Source organism: Cetorhinus maximus, unplaced genomic scaffold, assembly GCF_964194155.1.
Source record: "Cetorhinus maximus unplaced genomic scaffold, sCetMax3.hap1.1 HAP1_SCAFFOLD_2078, whole genome shotgun sequence".
NCBI lineage: Eukaryota > Metazoa > Chordata > Chondrichthyes > Lamniformes > Cetorhinidae > Cetorhinus > Cetorhinus maximus.
This window is the reverse complement of record NW_027598018.1, coordinates 30,001-36,709: the sequence shown is the minus strand read 5'-3', so window position 1 is coordinate 36,709 and position 6,709 is coordinate 30,001.

Genomic DNA, 6,709 nt, shown 5'->3' with positions numbered 1-6,709 from the left:
GAGACTAAGTCCAATTGGTTAACCATTTCTCTGGAAAACACTTTGCCTCTCTGCCAGAGACTAACTCCAATTGGTTAACCATTTCTCTTGAAAACACTTTGCCTCTCTGCCAGAGACTAAGTCCAATTGGTTAACCATTTCTCAGTGGCACACCGAGGGCAATCTGTAACGTCTCGCGGGCCCGGGGGCCACTTTGCACGGCCTGCCAATGCTATCCGAGGCGCACTGTCCTTCGTTTGGTTATCCATTTCTCAAGGGGAACACCGAGGGCACCCTGCATTGTCTCGCGGGCCCGGAGGCCACTTTGCACGGCCTGCCAATGCAATCCGAGGTCCTTCGCCCTTGGCCGCCTTCCCGGCCGGCTTCGGGACGTTTCGGGGGCTCTCACCGGGGCAAATCCGGTCCCCCGGACGATTAGGAGGCATCCCCGGGCAGGCCCGGGCTTCAGGCCGCCGCTTTTCCATCCCGGCCGAAAGAGGCGAAAAATGCCGAAAATGGCCAAAAATGGCCGCCGGCAGGGCCTGTCGGTCGGTTTGGCGGCAGCCTGGGTCGGTCCCTGCAGACCTGGAGGCTCGAGAAGGTTTTTGGCGATGTCGACCGATTCTCGATTTGCCACCTCCTACTATTCTGCAGGTACCCCGCCAACCTCCCCTGCCAACAATTCCAACCGTAAGGTCGGGCGGTAGTCCTACCGTCCAGGAGGCCCTAAAAGCCCGCAAAACGCCATTTTGCCCTTTCCTCATCGGGACTTCCGAGGGGAACTCATGAACCAGCTCCAGGAGTGGCATGCCAGAAATTGCAACTTGACCCGTCGCCGGGCAGATTCGCTACTCTCTGCGGGAATACCCCCACCGGGTGCCGGGTAAAGGCCTCGGATCTGACCTCATGGACTTCCGTCTGTGCACGGATTTTGCTCTCGCGGGCCCAAGAGCCACATTGCCCGGCCTGCCAATGCAACCCGAGGTCCATTGGCCTCATTGGTTAATTATTTCTCGAGAAAACACTTTGCCTCTCCGCCAGAGACTAAGTCCAATTGGTTAATCATTTCTCAAGGCCACAATTTGCCTGCCGTTCAGAGACTAAGTCCAATTGGTTAACCATTTCTCTTGAAAACACTTTGCCTCTCTGCCAGAGACTAAGTCCAATTGGTTAACCATTTCTCGTGAAAACACTTTGCCTCTCTGCCAGAGACTAAGTCCAATTGGTTATCCATTTCTCTGGAAAACACTTTGTCTCTCCGCCAGAGACTAAGTCCAATTGGTTAACCATTTCTCGTGAAAACACTTTGCCTCTCCGCCAGAGACTAAGTCCAATTGGTTAATCATTTCTCAAGGCCACAATTTGCCTGCCGTTCAGAGACCAAGTCCAATTGGTTAACCATTTCTCTTGAAAACACTTTGCCTCTCTGCCAGAGACGAAGTCCAATTGGTTAACCATTTCTCTTGAAAACACTTTGCCTCTCCGCCAGAGACTAAGTCCAATTGGTTAACCATTTCTCGTGAAAACACTTTGCCTCTCCGCCAGAGACTAAGTCCAATTGGTTATCCATTTCTCTTGAAAACACTTTGTCTCTCCGCCAGAGACTAAGTCCAATTGGTTAACCATTTCTCGTGAAAACACTTTGCCTCTCTGCCAGAGACTAAGTCCAATTGGTTAACCATTTCTCTTGAAAACACTTTGCCTCTCTGCCAGAGACTAAGTCCAATTGGTTAACCATTTCTCGTGAAAACACTTTGTCTCTCTGCCAGAGACTAAGTCCAATTGGTTAACCATTTCTCAGGGGCACACCGAGGGCAACCTGTAACGTCTCGCGGGCCCGGGGGCCCCTTTGCACGGCCTGCCAATGCAATCCGAGGCGCACTGTCCTTCGTTTGGTTAACCATTTCTCAGGGGCACACCGAGGGCACCCTGCATTGTCTCGCGGGCCCGGAGGCCACTTTGCACGGCCTGCCAATGCAATCCGAGGTGCTTCGCCCTTGGCCGCCTTCCCGGCCGGCTTCGGGACGTTTCGGGGGCTCTCACCGGGGCAAATCCGGTCCCCCGGGCGATTAGGAGGCCTCCCCGGGCAGGCCCGGGCTTCAGGCCGCCGCTTTTCCATCCCGGCCGAAAGAGGCGAAAAATGCCGAAAATGGCCAAAAATGGCCGCCGGCAGGGCCTGTCGGTCGGTTTGGCGGCAGCCTGGGTCGGTCCCTGCAGACCTGGAGGCTCGAGAAGGTTTTTGGCGATGTCGACCGATTCTCGATTTGCCACCTCCTACTATTCTGCAGGTACCCCGCCAACCTCCCCTGCCAACAATTCCAACCGTAAGGTCGGGCGGTAGTCCTACCGTCCAGGAGGCCCTAAAAGCCCGCAAAACGCCATTTTGCCCTTTCCTCATCGGGACTTCCGAGGGGAACTCATGAACCAGCTCCAGGAGTGGCATGCCAGAAATTGCAACTTGACCCGTCGCCGGGCAGATTCGCTACTCTCTGCGGGAATACCCCCACCGGGTGCCGGGTAAAGGCCTCGGATCTGACCTCATGGACTTCCGTCTGTGCACGGATTTTGCTCTCGCGGGCCCAAGAGCCACATTGTCCGGCCTGCCAATGCAACCCGAGGTCCATTGGCCTCATTGGTTAATTATTTCTCGTGAAAACACTTTGCCTCTCTGCCAGAGACTAAGTCCAATTGGTTAACCATTTCTCGTGAAAACACTTTGCCTCTCTGCCAGAGACTAAGTCCAATTGGTTAACCATTTCTCAGGGGCACACCGAGGGCAATCTGTAACGTCTCGCGGGCCCGGGGGCCCCTTTGCACGGCCTGCCAATGCAATCCGAGGCGCATTGTCCTTCGTTTGGCTAACCATTTCTCAGGGGCACACCGAGGGCACCCTGCATTGTCTCGCGGGCCCGGAGGCCACTTTGCACGGCCAGCGAATGCAATCCGAGGTGCTTCGCCCTTGGCCGCCTTCCCGGCCGGCTTCGGGACGTTTCGGGGGCTCTCACCGGGGCAAATCCGGTCCCCCGGGCGATTAGGAGGCTTCCCCGGGCAGGCCCGGGCTTCAGTCCGCCGCTTTTCCATCCCGGCCGAAAGAGGCGAAAAATGCCGAAAATGGCCAAAAATGGCCGCCGGCAGGGCCTGTCGGTCGGTTTGGCGGCAGCCTGGGTCGGTCCCTGCAGACCTGGAGGCTCGAGAAGGCGTTTGGCGAGGTCGACCGATTCTCGATTTGCCACCTCCTACTATTCTGCAGGTACCCCGCCAACCTCCCCTGCCGACAATTCCAACCGTAAGGTCGGGCGGTAGTCCTACCGACGAAGAGGCCCCAAAGCCCGCAAAACGCCATTTTGCCCTTTCCTCATCGGGACTTCCGAGGGGAACTCATGAACCAGCTCCAGGAGTGGCATGCCAGAAATTGCAACTTGACCCGTCGCCGGGCGCACTCGCTGCTCTTTGCGGGAATACCCCCACCGGGCGCCGGGTAAGAGCCTCGGATCTGACCTCATGGGCTTCCGTCCTCGCACGGATTTTGCTCTCCCGGGCCCAGGGGCCACTTTCCCCGGCCTTGCGAAGGCAATCGGAGGTGCTTCGCCCTCGAAACCGCCTTCCCGGCCGGCTTCGGGACGTTTCCGGGGCAAATCCGGTCCCGCGGGCGAAGGGGAGCCTTCCCCGGGCACGCCCGGGCTTCAGGCCGCCGCTTTCCGTGACCTACCGAAAGACGCGAAAAATGCCGAAAATGGCCAAAAATGGCCGCCCGGCACGGCCTCGCGGTCGGTTTGGGGGCAGCCTGGGTCGGTCCCTGCAGACCTGGAGGCTCGAGAAGGCACTTGGCGATGTCGACCGATTCTCGATTTGCCACCTCCTACTATTCTGCAGGTACCCCGCCAACCTCCCCAGCCAACAAATCGCAAATGCCGATCGGCGGGTGACCGTCCGGTAGTCATGCCGACGAAGAGGCGCCTAGGCCCCGCAAACGCTTCCAAATCCGACCCCATCCCGGACCGGTTCTTTTTTAAAAAAGGCTCCCAGGACTCCGGATTTTTTCCTGCCGCACTCGGGACCACCCGACGGACACGAAACCGGGAACCTTTCCCCGGTCCGACCCTCCTCGGCCCGGCCAGCCGACGTCGAAGCGGCCGACTGGTTAATGATTTCACCCTGCTCCGACGTGACGCGTTTTCCAACCGCGCATGCGCGGCTCTGCCTCCCGAACCGCCCCCTCACGTGGGGGCTCTGGGTCCGCCCCCCGGCAGCCATTTCCTCCTGCCGGTCCGTTATTTTACGCCGTTTTTCGCCCTCCAGCCCTGCCGGAATGCTGCCTGCTCGCTGGTTAACCATTTCGCTCCCTCCACTTCGGCTTCTGCCCTGCTGGGGAAGCCCGCTGCTGCCTCTAACCGTACTCACGGGCGGGCGGCTCTGCTGCGCGGCCTCCGGCCACGCCCCCTCACCTGGTTTGCTGGGAACCCGCCCCCGGCAGCCTGTTAGTCGTGCCGGTTCGGTCTTATCGGCCCTTTTTGCACCTTCCCTGCCTGCTGGCATGCTTCGGCTCACCGGTCAACCGGTTCCCCGTTCTCCACTTAGACTTTTGAGCTGCGGGGCTGGTCTGCCGCGAACTGCACCCGTATTACGGGGCGGGCGGCTCTACTGCCCGTACGGCTGCCCTGCCTGTTAACTGGTTAACCGTTTCCCCGTCCAAGTACTTCGTCCCTGGACCTGCCGGTGTGTTCTGCAGCTAACTGCACCCGTATTACGGGGCGGGACGCTCCGCTTACCGGCCGGCTGCCATGCCTGCTTAACTGGTCAACCATTTACTCACATATACTTAGCCCCTGGAGCTGCTGGGCTGGTCGGCGCCCTAACTGCACCCTTGTTGCCGGGAGGTCGGCACTAATTGCCGGCCGGCCGGCTGCCCTGCCTGCTAACTGGTAAACCCTTTACCCACATGTACTTAGCCCCTGGATACTGATGGGCTGTTCTGCACCTAACTGCACCCTGATTAGCGGGCGGGCGGCTCTAATTGCCGGCCGGCTGCTCTGCCTGCTAACTGGTTAACCATTGACCCACATGTACTTAGCCCCTGGAAACTGAGGGGCTGTTCTGCACCTAACTGCACCCTTATTAGCGGGCGGACAGGCGGCCGGCTCTAATTACCGGCCGGCCGGCTGCCCTGCCTGCTAACTGGTTAACCATTTACCCACATGTACTTAGCCCCTGGAAACTGATGGGCTGTTCTGCACCTAACTGCACCCTTATTAGAGGGCGGGCGGCTGTAATTACCGGCCGGCTGCCCTGCCTGCTAACTGGTTAACCATTTACCCACATGTACTTAGCCCCTGGAAAATGATGGGCTGTTCTGCACCTAACAGCACCCTTATTAGCGGGCGGACAGGCGGCCGGCTCTAATTACCGGCCGGCCGGCTGCCCTGCCTGCTAACTGGTTAACCATTTACCCACATGTACTTAGCCCCTGGAAACTGATGGGCTGTTCTGCACCTAACTGCACCCTTATTAGCGGGCGGACAGGCGGCCGGCTCTAATTACCGGCCGGCCGGCTGCCCTGCCTGCTAACTGGTTCACCATTTACCCACATGTCCTTAGCCCCTGGAAACTGATGGGCTGTTCTGCACCTAACTGCACCCTTAGTGGCGGGCGGGCGGCTGTAATTACCGGCCGGCTGCCCTGCCTGCTAACTGGTTAACCATTTACCCACATGTACTTAGCCCCTGGAAACTGATGGGCTGTTCTGCACCTAACTGCACCTTGATTAGCGGGCGGGCGGCTCTAATTGCCGGCCGGCTGCCCTGCCTGCTAACTGGTTCACCATTTACCCACATGTACTTAGCCCCTGGAAACTGATGGGCTGTTCTGCACCTAACTGCACCTTGATTAGCGGGCGGGCGGCTCTAATTGCCGGCCGGCTGCTCTGCCTGCTAACTGGTTCACCATTTACCCACATGTACTTAGCCCCTGGAAGCTGATGGGCTGTTCTGCAGCTAACTGCACCCTGATTAGCGGGCGGGCGGCTCTAATTGCCGGCCGGCTGCTCTGCCTGCTAACTGGTTAACCATTTACCCACATGTACTTAGCCCCTGGAAACTGATGGGCTGTTCTGCACCTAACTGCACCCTTATTAGTGGGCGGACAGGCGGCCGGCTCTAATTACCGGCCGGCCGGCTGCCCTGCCTGCTAACTGGTTAACCATTTACCCACATGTACTTAGCCCCTGGAAACTGATGGGCTGTCCTGCACCTAACTGCACCCTGATTAGCGGGCGGGCGGCTCTAATTGCCGGCCGGCTGCTCTGCCTGCTAACTGGTTCACCATTGACCCACATGTACTTAGCCCCTGGAAACTGATGGGCTGTCCTGCACCTAACTGCACCCATATTAGCGGGCGGGCGGCTGTAATTACCGGCCGGCTGCCCTGCCTGCTAACTGGTTCATCATTTACCCACATGTACTTAGCCCCTGGAGCTGCTGGGCTGGCCTGCCGCTACACTGCACCCTTATCACCGGGCGGGCGGCTCTAATTGCCGGCCGGCTGCCCTGCCTGCTAACTGGTTCACCATTTACCCACATGTCCTTAGCCCCTGGAAGCTGATGGGCTGTTCTGCACCTAACTGCACCCTTATTAGCGGGCGGGCGGCTGTAATTACCGGCCGGCTGCCCTGCCTGCTAACTGGTTAACCATTTACCCACATGTACTTAGCCCCTGGAGCTGCTGGGCTGGTCGG